At 43.2% G+C, this 13760-nt stretch overlaps 1 pseudogene; it reads left to right on the top strand.

Annotated features, from left to right (window-relative positions):
- Nucleotides 1–295: 295 nt before the first annotated feature.
- The window catches only part of LOC116406783, a 30972-nt pseudogene continuing 17507 nt past the window's right edge, over nt 296–13760 (top strand).

A 13760-nucleotide genomic window follows, 5' to 3' on the forward strand; every position in this document is an offset into this window, starting at 1 on the left:
GCCTTTTGTTAGTGCCTATCACTGGGCATACGGAGTGGATTTTGGGCTTATACTATTCAAGTGGTATTGGCATTTTCTCTGCCAGTGTAACATTATCCTTAGAATAAATGCACAATGGGAGGATTTCAACCAGGGGAAATTGTCTGAAAGTGCACTCACTGTATGCTACTGAGCTAACTGGGATATGCCTACGCCATAGCACTTCAGCCTAAAAAATGTGCACTAGGCTGCTTTATGGCATATCCCAACTAAAATGCGCAATGTGGATAACATCAAGACTGCTGTTCACAGCCATGAATCTAGAGATGGCGTGGAAATGGTTAATTGTAAGATGAAGTAGGAACATGTTCCAATTTAGTAAATGATTTGCTCTTGCTTTTCTAGCTGTTTATGAGGGATCCATACGATGCAGGAGTTGACTGGTGGGCGTTCGGGATCATCCTGTGCCTGATGGCTACTGGTCAATTACCATTCGATGATCTATCTGGCATGAACTATCTGGCATATTTAGTGACCAGTACCAAGCCCCGCTATGCAAAAGGGCTTAGCAGAGACGCCAGGAGACTCCTGAACGAGGTGGGTATAAGCACAGATACAGCGATGTTTATAGGAAAGCCAAAATATTCTTGTTATGGGGCAGTCAGAGTGGAAACTGGAGTAAATGTTTATTTGCTGTCTTGGATATTGATGGCCCCACAGCAAGGTAACTGTAAGGCTGTAGCTTTATTCCCTGACCAAATGCAAAAGAGCAAACATGACTTATGTCTCCATTGATTTTTGGGTTAGCCACACATAATGGGTTAAACAGCCCAAATGTTTATTTTTAAAAATAAAATATGCTTTAATAGAACATTAATTGTTTTTAAAGCAGTATCAAACAGTATAGTACATAGGAGAGAATTAACCCTTTTGTGGGCCTTTGTGATGTACTGCCATGTATGTTGTCTGATTTCCCTAATATGCAACTGTTGTCTGGGCCTTTAGCTGCTAGAGAAGGATCCGGAGAAGCGTCTCGGCACAACAGGAGACATCAGGAGCCACCCCTTCTTCAGATCCATCAAGTGGGCAGAACTGGAGAGCCTGAAGGTGCCTTCGCCTTTTAAGCCAGAAGGAGTAAGTACAAGACTGCAGCTCCCGCTCCTACAGATCCCAAACTCCCAGAGCCTTTACTCTCTGTCCCTTACCCTAAGGCTTTAATTACTACATTACTGCCATTCAGTAGTTAGAACAGGCATACTCCGTGGGAGTCTATCCTACAGCTTTTATAGGGGGCAGCTAATGTTTCCCAAGCTGCAATATTCTGTAAGCCAAATTCAGTTTTCCCTTTATATTTACATTCAGGAAATGCAGCTGCTAAATAATGTAAGATCCCATATAAACAGATGTTATTATACAAGAAACAGATAAATGTATTTTATTCTTTCTCTATCCTGCAGTTTTCACCAGAGGAGTTGAAGGCAACATATACAGGGCCACTGCCATTTCTTGGAGAACCCCAAGAGCGAAGTTCCACCTTGATGATTCCAATGGTTCTTCCAGGAATTCTCATACTGTGAACTCCAGCTGGTAAGCTTAAACATCTGCCCACAACATCGGGCCCCTTACTCAGGCCCACAACATCGGGCCCCTTCATCAGCCCCCCAACATCGGCCCCTTTTTCAGGCCCCCAACATCGGGCCCCTTACTCAGGCCCCAACATCGGGCCCCTTCATCAGCCCCCCAACATCGGCCCCTTTCTCAGGCCCCCAACATCTGCCCCTCCTCAGGCCCCCAACATCGGGCCCCTTCATCAGCCCCCAACATCGGGCCCCTTCATCAGCCCCCCAACATCGGGCCCTTCCTCAGGCCCACAACATTGGCTCATTTCTCAGGCCCCCAACATCGGACCCTTTCTCAGGCCCACAACATCGGGCCCCTTCCTCAGGCCCCCAACATCGGGTCCCTTCATCAGCCACCCAACATCGGGCCCCTTCCTCAGGCCCACACCATCTGGCCCCTTCCCCAGGCCCACAACATTGGCCCCTTTCTCAGGCCCACAACATCGCCCCTTTCTCAGGCCCACAACATCGGGCCCTTTCCGCAGGCCCCCAACATCGAGCCCCTTCATCAGCCCCCCAACATCGGGCCCCTTCCTCAGGCCCACGCCATCGGGCCCCTTCCACAGGCCCACAACATCGGGCCCTTCCCCAGGCCCACAACATCGGGCCCCTTCCTCAGGCCCACAACATCGGGCCTCTTCCTCAGGCCCCCAACATCGGGCCCCTTCATCAGCCCCCCAAAATCGGGCCCCTTCCTCATGCCCCCAACATCGGGCCCCTTCCTCATGCCCCAACATCGGGCCCCTTCCTCAGGCCCCCAACATTGGTCCCTTCCTCAGGCCCCCAACATCGGGCCCCTTCCTCAGGCCCCCAACATCGGCCCCTTCCTCAGGCCCAACATCGGCCCCTTCCTCAGGCCCACAACATTGGGGGCCTGAGGAAGGGGCCCGATGTTGGGGGCCTGAGGAAGGGACCGATGTTGGGGGCCTGAGGAAGGGGCCGATGTTGGGCTGAGGAAGGGACCGATGTTGGGGCCTGAGGAAGGGGCCCGATGTTGGGGCATGAGGAAGGGGCCCGATGTTGGGGCATGAGGAAGGGGCCCGATTTTGGGGGGCTGATGAAGGGCCCGATGTTGGGGGCCTGAGGAAGAGGCCCGATGTTGTGGCCTGAGGAAGGGGCCCGATGTTGTGGGCCTGGGGAAGGGGCCCGATGTTGTGGGCCTGGGGAAGGGGCCCGATGGTGTGGGCCTGAGGAAGGGGCCCGATGTTGGGGGGCTGATGAAGGGGCTCGATGTTGGGGGCCTGCGGAAAGGGCCCGATTGTGGCCTGAGAAATCGATGTGGGCCTGAGAAAGGGGCCAATGTTGTGGGCCTGGGGAAGGGGCCAGATGGTGTGGGCCTGAGGAAGGGGCCCGATGTTGGGTGGCTGATGAAGGGGCCCGATGTTGGGGCCTGAGGAAGGGGCCCGATGTTGTGGGCCTGAGAAAGGGTCCGATGTTGGGGGCCTGAGAAATGAGCCAATGTTGTGGGCCTGAGGAAGGGGCCCGATGTTGGGGGGCTGATGAAGGGGCCCGATGTTGGGGGCCTGAGGAGCGGCCAGATGTTGGGGGCCTGAGAAAGGGGCCCCTTCCTCAGCCCTTCCTCAGGGGCATTGGGCCCCTTCCTCAGGCCCACAACATCGGGCCCCTTCTAAGGCCCCCAACATCGGCCCCTTCTAAGGCCCCCAACATCGGGCCTTTTCCTAAGCCCCAAACATCGGGCCCCCTCCTCAGGCCCCCAACATCGGCCCCTTCCTCAGGCCCAAAACATCGGGCCCCCTCCTCAGGCCCTTTGATTGGCTGTTGTTTGGGTCATCACAAATGTCGCTGTTTCATTTGGGGTGACCCATGATTATGTTATTCAAGTTTGGGGAGTGAAGCTGCAAAGCTGTAAGAGGCAGCAGTTTTGAAAATCTTCCCTGTCAAAGTCAATGGGAACATTGGGGGGTTGGGGGGGCGCCACAAAAAGACGGGGGGCGGGATTGCTTAGAAAAGCACAAGCAACTTGCTCCGCTATAGGGCAAAGAAGTGTGGGAGTTTGGGTGTTGTACCCCTAAAAACTGTAGGAGGAGTAGCGTTTAGAGTATGGGGGGGCGCTAAGATAATATAGAAAAACGGAAGAGAAGCCTGAAGTGGAAGAACAGTCGTGGTTCCAACCCAACAATAAAACTATAAGAAAGACTATTACGTTCGGGTTGTTTTTCTCTGAGAAAAGGTGCACGTCAAGGGTTAAAACTACATCTTTACAAGTCTTTAGAGGACATTTACAGACAAATATTGGGGTTCAATGAAGAACAAGAGGTCACCCCTTTAGTCTTGAGAAACTGAACATTCATTTGTAGCAGTGAAAATAGTTTTTGGCATTGAGGGCAGTGACAGTGTAGGGGCCCCCTGGGCTTTGTATTGCCTGGAAGAGTAGCTTCATGACTCTTCAATATATTATCAAGGCTACAATGATCTAACATTTAGTTTATATATTATATGTATGTGTATATATAATATATGCAATGCACACACAGGAGCCAAACGTCAGTCTTCTTTAATAAATCTGCAACTTTTTAAAATCCTGTGAGTGCTTTGTCTTTTTTCTTCTATTAATGTTGCTTGCAAATTGCAACCAGGCATTTGCTTTACGTTGAGAGTGCAACTATACTTGGTTTGGTGTGTATATATAATATACAGTGGGAACATAATTATTTGACCCTCTCACTGTTTTGTAAGTTTGTCAATGACAAAGAAATGAAAAGTCTCAGAACAGTATCATTTCAATGGTAGGTTTTATTTTAACAGTGGCAGATAGCACATCAAGAAGGAAAATCGAAAAATAACTTTAATAAAAGATAGCAACTGATTTGCATTTCATTGAGTGAAATAAGTTTTTGAACCCCTACCAACCATTAAGAGTTCTGGCTCCCACAGAGTGGTTAGACAACTTCTACTCAATTAGTCAACCGTCATAAAGGACACCTGTCTTAACTAGTCACCTGTATAAAAGCAACCTGTCACAGAATCAATCATCAGCAGCAGACTCCAATCTCCAAACATGGGGAAAGACCAAAGAGCTGTCCAGGATGTCAGAGACAAAATTGTAGACCTGCACATAGGCTGGAATGGGCTACAAAACCATTAGCAAGAAGCTGGGAGAGAAGGTGAACAACTGTTGGTGCGATTGTTCGAAAATGGAAGGAGCACAAAATGACCATCAATCGCCTCGCTCTGGGGCTCCACGCAAGATCTCACCTCGTGGGGTGTCACACTGATTCTGAGAAAGGTGAAAAGCATCCTAGAACTACACGGGAGGAGTTAGTTTAATGACCTCAAAATTAGCAGGGACCCAGTCACCAAGAAAACCATTGAAACACATTACACCCGCAATGGATTAAAATCCTGCAAGGGCTCGCAAGGTCCCCCTGCTCAAGAAGGACATGTGGCAGGCCGTCTGAAGTTTGCCAAATGAACACCTGAATGATTCTGTGAGTGACTGGGAGAAGGTGCTGTTGGTCTGATGAGACCAAATAGAGCTCTTTGGCATAACTCAACTTGCTTGTGTTTGGAGGAAGAAAAATGCTGCCTATGACCCCCAAAACCACCGTCCCACCGTCAAGCATGGGGGTGGAACATTTTGCTTTGGGGGTGTTTTTCCTGCTAAGGGCACAGGACAACTTATTCGCATTAACGGGAAAATGGACGGAGCCATGTATCGTGAAATCCTGACACGACAACCTCTTCCTCTGCCAGGAAACTGAAAATGGGTCGTGATGGGTGTTCCAGCACGACAATGACCGCAAAACATACAGCAAAGGCAACAAAGGAGTGGCTCAAGAAGAAGCACATTAAGGTCATGGAGTGGCCTAGTCAGTACTCCGGACCTTAATGCCAATAGAAAACCTATGGAGGGAGCTCAAGCTCAGAGTTGCACAGAGAAGCCTCGAAACCTTAGGGATTTAGAGATGATCTGCAAAGAGGAGTAGGGACCAACATTCCTCCTAAAATGTGCGCAACTTGGGTCATCAATTACAAGAAACGTCTGACCTTGTGCTTGCAACAAGGGTTTTTCCACTAAGTATTAAGTCTTTTTTGTTAGAGGGTTCAAAAACTTATTTACTCAATGAAATGCAAATCAGTTGCTATCTTTTATTTAAAGTTATTTTTTCGATTTCCTTTTGATGTGCTATCTGCCACTGTTAAAATAAACCTACCATTGCAACTGATACTGTTCTGAGACTTTCATTTCTTTGTCTATTGGACAAACTTACAAATCAGTGAGGGTCAAATATTATTTCCTCCACTGTATATATATAGAGGGTCATTTAGTGAAGACACATGGGGTCTGAGTAGCAGTACTTGTCTTAGCTACTAAACGCCACTAAAATACCTGCTATAGACAATTCTGAGAATGGCCTCTGCTTAAACACATGTATACAGGAGACAATTATCAGTAAATGATCAGTACAAGGTATGGGATCCGTTATCCAGAAACCCGTTATCAAGAAAACTCCAAATTAAGATAGCCCATAGACTCCATTTTAATCAAATAATTCAGAATTTTAAAATTGATTATCTTTTTTCCTGTAATAAAAAACAGTACCTTGTAACTTGATCCCACTAAGATTAATTAAATCCTTATTGGACACAAAGCATTCCTATGGGTTTAATTAATGTTTATATTGATTTTTGTAGAACTTAGATATGGAGATCTAAATTAATGGAAAGACCCTTATTCGGAATACCCTTGGTCCCAGCATTCTGGATATGGGTCCCTACCTGTATGGTCTGTTTTTGAAGCTGTGAACGTAGCTGCTACTAGTAGCTTTGTGTGTCTTTATGGCCTGACTCCTAATTCAGAGCACATAACACATAGCACTGGACTTAAAACATCTCTAATGAAAATGATGGTTATCGCACAACAACAGCAGTATCAATTTCTTCTCCTGCAATTTAATACCTGCAGTACTAAACTGCATATTGCTTTCTCAGGTTTCCCTTATTCATTTTTCTTTTTTTGTTTTTCAATTAGACAAACCAGTGTTCACCATTTTTGGTAGTGTCTAAAATAGCAAGTTCTTTACTACTTACTTGACGTGAGGTCTGGACTGGCATTCAGAATAGGCCCTTGCCGGCCCCCTACCAAGCCCACTATATAGTGTCTTCTATGGCAATCTTACAGCAGCCCTCTGGCATTTGCCAATAACCCACAGTCCTGCTTCAGTGTGCAGTATATTGGCAACTCACATATTCTGTTTGATTTTACTGCTTCTATTTACAGCCTTGTGTTATTCTTTTATGTCTTCTTTCCCTTAGGTGCAATTGATCACATTCAGTAACCACAAAAAGATGGCAAATTTCCATTAAAACCAGCTTGGACAAATCTCCTGAAGTCCCGCAGCTTTTTATAAATTAACTTGGCTAGTTTTCCTAGAGGTAATATGTATCCAATTTTACTAGTACAGGTATGGACCCATGATCCAGAATGCTCGGGACCTGGGGTTTTCTGGATTAACGGGTTCTATCCATAGTTTGATCCTACCTTAAGTTTGCTAACCCACTAGGATTGTTTTGGCCTTCCAATAAGGGGTAATTATATCTTAGCTGGGATCAAGTACAGGTACTGTTTTATTATTACAGAGAAAAAGGAACCATTTTTAAAAGTGTGAATTTTTTTTGTTTAAAATGCAGTCTATGGGAATGGTCTTCCCGATAAGGGTCCTTACCTGTACATGCATTAAATAAAATATAAAAGCTGTATGGCATGTTGTATGGGATGCCATAGCTGATAAAAGTGTAAGAAAATAGATTTAAGAACTGCTATATTAATGGGGGATGGAATATTGATAAGGACAGTTACATTTAAAGTCACTCGGGCTTATGTAGAATGAGTGCAGTTTGTCCCTATCTAGTAACTAAAGCAATTAAACACTCATCTTGTTTTTATTTCTAACACAAGCTATGCAGATTTTTACAAAAATAATATATAATAATATAATTTAACAAGGTTTACAGAATAAAAACAGCAGGACACAGAGGACCCTATGTCAGGACTTTACAAACTAAAGAGCAATTGAACATAATCTTGCTGGGAAAAAAAAATGCTTTTTGAAGGCTATAGGCTTCTTGGCAAGCCAAGGCAAATAAGTCATTTTGGGAGGGTCGCTGTTGGTTATTTTAAAGGTTACCTTTATTGCAAACAATTAAACTTCTCCATGTTCTATTATTCTAGAGTGCAACAGCAGCTGTGAATATTAAAGAGCCAGCCACATGAACTTGATGGAACAGTTATTTAGGGTTCCAGTTCCTCAGTAGTATTTAAACACTGCTAAAGCTATAAATCCATAGTTACATAGTAATGTTAGGTTAAAGAAAGACACACGTCCATCAGGTTCAACCTTAATGCCTATATATACCTGCCTAACTGCTAGTTGATCCAGAGGAAGGCAAGTTGATCAGTCAGTACGGTGATTCAGGGAGAGAATTCCCACAATTCACACAGTTCTCACAGTAAAAAACCGCATTTTCGAATATTTAGAACGGAACTATTGGAATGTTATGCCCATGTGTCCTGCTGGAAAGGGTCTACTGGTAAATAAAGCATTTGAGAGATTATTATATAATCCCCTTATTATTTATATATAGTTATCAATTACCCCTAAGCACCTCATCTCCCTCTGGACCTTCTGCTATCTCAATATCGGTTTGAGCTCTGGAGACCAAACTGCTCGCATATTCTAGATGGGGGCCTTACCAGCGCTTTGTAAAGTGGAAAGAACAACCCCCTCCTACTGCAAATTTAAATGGCCCTTTTAATCAGCTCAAGACCATTGTTTGCCCTTGCCACGCTGCCTGGATTGCTTGCTACAGCCATGTTTATTATCTACAAGGACTCCAAAGTCCTTCTCCATAATGGAGACTAGCGCAGTCCCATTAAGGGTTAAGAGGCTGACATATTTTTACATCCCGAGGCTGCATAACCTTACACTTATCCACATTAATCTCATCTGCCACTTAGCCCGCCAGATTACGCATTTGTCAAGATCCTGCTGCAAGGATGCCCACTCCTGGATAGAATTGACTGGGCTGAAAATCTTTGTGTCATCTGCAAAACCTGACCTATTTCTTATAATACCCTCCCCATAGTCATTAATGAACAAGTTAAATTAAAAGTTGACTCCACCAGAGAACCCTAAGGGGCCCCAACCTTATCCAAGTAGAGAATGTACCATTAACAACCCCTCTGTACCCGATCCTGTAGCCAGTTTCCTATCCATGTACAAACAACTTCACTAAGACAACAGACCTTAGTTTAAAAAGCAGTTATGGGGCACGTTACCTCAAACGCAAAAATCAAAATAGATCACATTTAACTGCACCCCCACTGTCCAACTTCTTACTAATCTCATCATAAAAAGCAATCATATTTGTCTGCATGACCTTTCCTTTGTAAATTCTTGTGCCAAACACAAAAAGAAGTGTGGGGTACAAGTGGATGTATCTGGTACTTCCACTAATATCACACATAATAAAAAGGTGAAATCCACATGCAATGCCAAAAGGTAACTGTGCAGGGTTGTTAGGGCCTTCTGTAGCTTCTCTCCATTCTTTCTTTGTGTGCGGGGTTCTGTGGGGTGGGGAAGGGTGAGTTCTCCCCTTTTTGTGGCTTCAGGTGCGGGTTGCTGTGGAAGGCTTGAGTATTGATCAATAGCAGCGTGTTATGTTTCTCCCTGTGTTTTTGGTGTAGCAATGCCTTACTTATGTTTCCCATTTTTCCGGTTTGGGTTGGTTATATAAGTATGTAAGGCCTTGTAGCCTGGGAGCTCTTGTGAGATGCATCTGTACCCTTTATGCCGAAACCACACCCCTTATTTTATTAAAAAATATAATTAAGCAATTACATCCTATGATGTGGTTGGGACGACTGTACCTGTTGTCAATAATGAAACTTAAGGGTCAGGCTTTTGGCCTGCTGTGTTTTGTTTGCAGGGGCTGAACGTAATGTGAGCTAGAAGGTCCCCCAAAACCTTGGCCATTGTTTGAATGGATGGGTGATTTCTGAGGCAAATATTACACACTGGGTGCCAGTTCTGTTAGACATATGGTGGCAAGTCCAGAGCCCCCCCTTTTTAACTTGAGGAAACTGGGACTTTCATTTACAGCAGCATTGTGGAGGTTTGTAGAAAGCCCTCTCGGGGATGTTGGAATGGCAAGTTTTATTAATGCCTTTAGTAGTGGCTTGGATTACATAAATAAAGCATAAAATCCATGGCTATTGTGATCATAAGACCTACAGTTAGTTTAATATGGTATCACCTATAATTTATAAATGTGAGTGTTTTAGCTAGGTCTGTGTAGGTAGGTGTATATATGTGCACTTGGGTCCTTTGGATTGGGTTAACTTGGTGGTCTTTCAAGCCCAAAATTAACAATGTGAATATATTTTAATGAAGAATGCTGTTGGATGGACTTCCCGCTGCATGTAAAACAAACATCCAGATATAGATATGCACCAGAGGGCATGATACAGATTATAAGATCCGCAATTTCTCCAGGCAGATCTATTTGCTACATTCAGCTCTCTCTGTCCAGTTGTAAAACTGAGACTTTTAATTTTTTTCCTTAACAAACAGGCTTCAATTGCTTGTGAAGATAAAGTTCTAAGGTACTGTAAGCCTAGTTACAGTGTGCCTCTTATATCGGGAGAAGGCAGCCTTTGGTGCTCCAGATTTTTCTGTACGTTCAGTCTCCGATTAATTTCCACTAGTTGAGTGGGCAGGGTATTGCTGGTATGTATACTCTCCTTAACACTATATTACTTGGTAACTCAACTACCATTATATATTTGTTAGGGTACGCGGGAAACAGAGAAAAATTACAAAACTTGCAAAACAACCACAAGGCCAAGGACTCCTACGCAAGGCTCGTACAGGGCAGTACAGGAAGTAAAAAATGCAAGGAGGGAGTGTCAGAAGACATAGTAAAACTGTTGGAAAAGCAGGTAATATAACAAGATTTATTGGTAGCCATTGATTGGTCGTTTATATACAAATTACGTTGCATCTACAGTTGTTCTTGTGAAATCATGGTCTAAAGCCTACAGGAAAATGGTTTTCTTTTTGTAGGGTTTATATTGGTTTGTTATTAAGTATATAGTAAAGTACAAAAATACTACTTTGTGCACAAACATGTCAGGGTTTATTTATGCTGTGTTTTCAGCTCTCTGCACTGAGATCCAGACCAACAATTAGGTGCAGTCATCCTGTTCTTACCGCTGCCTTAGGGGTCTTGACCTAGACGGTGCTCCTGTTAGGAGAAAACTGCACTGGACGGGGTATATTCAAGCGAGCCATCCTTCCTTTTGTTTCTGGTCTTCGTAATGCGCAGTAGAGTAAAAAGTCGACTTTAACAAAAAAAGCTGTCTTTTTTCTCAACTGCACTTGCGTCGGCCCCGGGATTCTAAAGAAAGAAGACAGGAGGAAGAAAACTCTCACTCACATATACCCCGGCTGTGCAGTTTCTACTAACAGGAGCACCAGCCGGGTATAAGGTAACCATTACAATCCACCCCCCCCCCCCAGTGATTATAGCCTTTTCTTCTCCTTTAAGGGCTCTGGCACAGCGGGGAGATTAGTCCGCCCGCGACAAATCTCCCCATGTTCGGGCGACTAATCTCCCCGGATTGGCATGCCCACTGGCGAAAATGTAAATCGCCGGTGGGATGGCATAACGTGGCGGCGCGATTCAGTGAGATCGCGCAAGTTTCTTCTCGAGGCAACTTGCGCGATCACACTGACAACTGGCGCGCCGCGTGTGCCATCTCCACCGCTACTTTACACTTTCGCCAGTGGTGCAGTGTGCAAGCTCGGGGGATAGTCGCCTGAGACACGGGAGATTTTGTCGCGGGCGACTAATCTCCGCCGTGTGCCAGAGCCCTAAAGCCTCCAAAGCACAACAATGACTTCTTCTTTTAATTAGTTGTATATCATTTGTAGAACTTTACTCAGTGATTTGCTCTGTAAAGATCTTTTGATAAACTTACTGGCACTGTACTGTATATCAATTATAACAACATATTTATAACATATACCCCTATTTTTTCTAGATACAACAAATGGGAGATGAAACTGAACTCGGAAACCCAGCTGGCCACCAAGACAAAAGAACTTTTGTCTAAAGATATTTACACTCTTGTTGCTTAACATGACTGATAAGAAGAATTTAAATGTAAGCATGTTTAAGCTTATGCTATTTGCAATAAAAGTATGTTTCGTAGTGAAACATCTCAGTTCCAGGCTCATTTATTACATAGTAAAATCGTACATTTGCCAAAAGCTTTATTCTGTTCATATGCACAGTACAGGTATGGAGAAATACACAAAAAAAATTCGGACAGAAAGGCCATCTTCCATAGACCATTTTAATCCAAATAGTTCACGTTTATTAAAAAAAATAATTTCTTTTTCTCTGTAAGTAATAAAAACACTATTTGTACTTAAATCCCAACAACGTGATAACTAATCCTTACTGAAGGCCAAACAGTCCTCCAGGTTTTAGCTTAGTGTTTCAATAATTTATTAAGTAGACTTAAAGTATAAGAGATCCAAATTATGGAAAGACCCCTTATCTGGAAAACCCTAGTCCGAGTATTATAAGATAACAAGTCCCACACCTGTACATGGTTTGATACATTATTGGGTATTTGTGTATTTGCCTGATAGTAGTTAGGTGTTAATGTCGGTGCAGCAGATACAGGGGGATGTTATTTGTGATGGAAAACTTGCTTTCTTTGAGATATAACTTGTTTGAATAACTGATGTTTTTACACTAAACAGTTGTTCACACCGTGTAGTGAATATAAATGAAATATGCTGGGTTTTATAATTGGGATAATAATAATTACAACTCCATGGAAATTATTTTACCTGTGTTTTAAACTTCAAAAGATCATGTGCCTACCATTGTCTCCATACACTAACACATTTCCCGTGCAAGAGAGTAAGAAAGGGACGTGAGCAGAGAAGGGAACACAGGGCACTTTGATCCCTGGAGTTCTTGCTATCGAGAGACCTACAGCGATCAAAGTGCCCTTGTTGCATTGCAGTTTAACAGTTTTTTGCCAACCTATAGAAAAAGTTATCCCACAAAACTCTATAGTTTCTTCCCTCTGCATAGCATTCCTCTAATGAGTCTTATCTGATATACAATATACATTGTGTACTACTACATTTACTGTCCTAGTGAATCAAAAAGTTGATTCTAGAGTAAATAAAGCACTTGGCATTGTTACAAACTCCTTTATGTTCCCTAAGCAAGAAAAATTAAATGGAATTTCACTTTGTTTCTGCGCACAGTGCTACTGCTTCCAGGAGGCAGGCGGGAGTATCTTGCCATAGCTTCTAGTTTATTAAAGAAATGGTGTCTTTTTTTAGCCTTGAAGATTGCAATTGTCTCTCTCACACTATGGGCACATTTTAAGGGGTGAAATTCAACTCAGGAAGCTTTGCCACATTTTGTGCAACTACATCAAGCGGTAGTTCGTGAGGATTATGCTTATTCACTAAAAGTGAACTTAGTGAAAGTGGCAATTAATTTTCTAATGTTCCACAGAACCAAAAGGAAGATTTACTCTCTTGTTTACAGTTCAACAACAAATGAAAAGCTATTTCTAACAATTGCAAAGCAGGGGTTACATTCTGAGTGCATTAATCCTGGACAAAACAGTATAGATATTTAATGGATTTAATGAACCACAAACATTAACAGGTTAAGATAATATTATTTATTTATAATTATTTGAGCATTTAAAAAAGAAAAATCTTTGTGGGAGGGCAGTCAGCATGTGTGAATGTCTTTTTGGAAAATTTATAAATGTGTAATTAAATGTTCCTTGAGCTTTTAGGTTAGAACATGAGTGTACAATATTCTTATTCTATTGTGCCAAAGGGTACAGTAGACCTTGGACAGTTTACATTCGTGTGCTTCTAGGCTGTCCCTCAGTTAAATGTTCTCATACAAGTCTTTGTATCGGCCTTCAACTGGTAAGAAAACAAGAATGTACATAGTAAGCGCAGATCACAAATGACATAGTGGGTTCAATAATATGACACAGGTTTTATAACAACAGGTTTTAAACCATATAAATAGGTGTTAGAATCTCTTAAATATTTTTAAAACAGACTGATAGAACCCTACATAATC

Source organism: Xenopus tropicalis, chromosome 8, assembly GCF_000004195.4.
Source record: "Xenopus tropicalis strain Nigerian chromosome 8, UCB_Xtro_10.0, whole genome shotgun sequence".
Lineage (NCBI taxonomy): Eukaryota > Metazoa > Chordata > Amphibia > Anura > Pipidae > Xenopus > Xenopus tropicalis.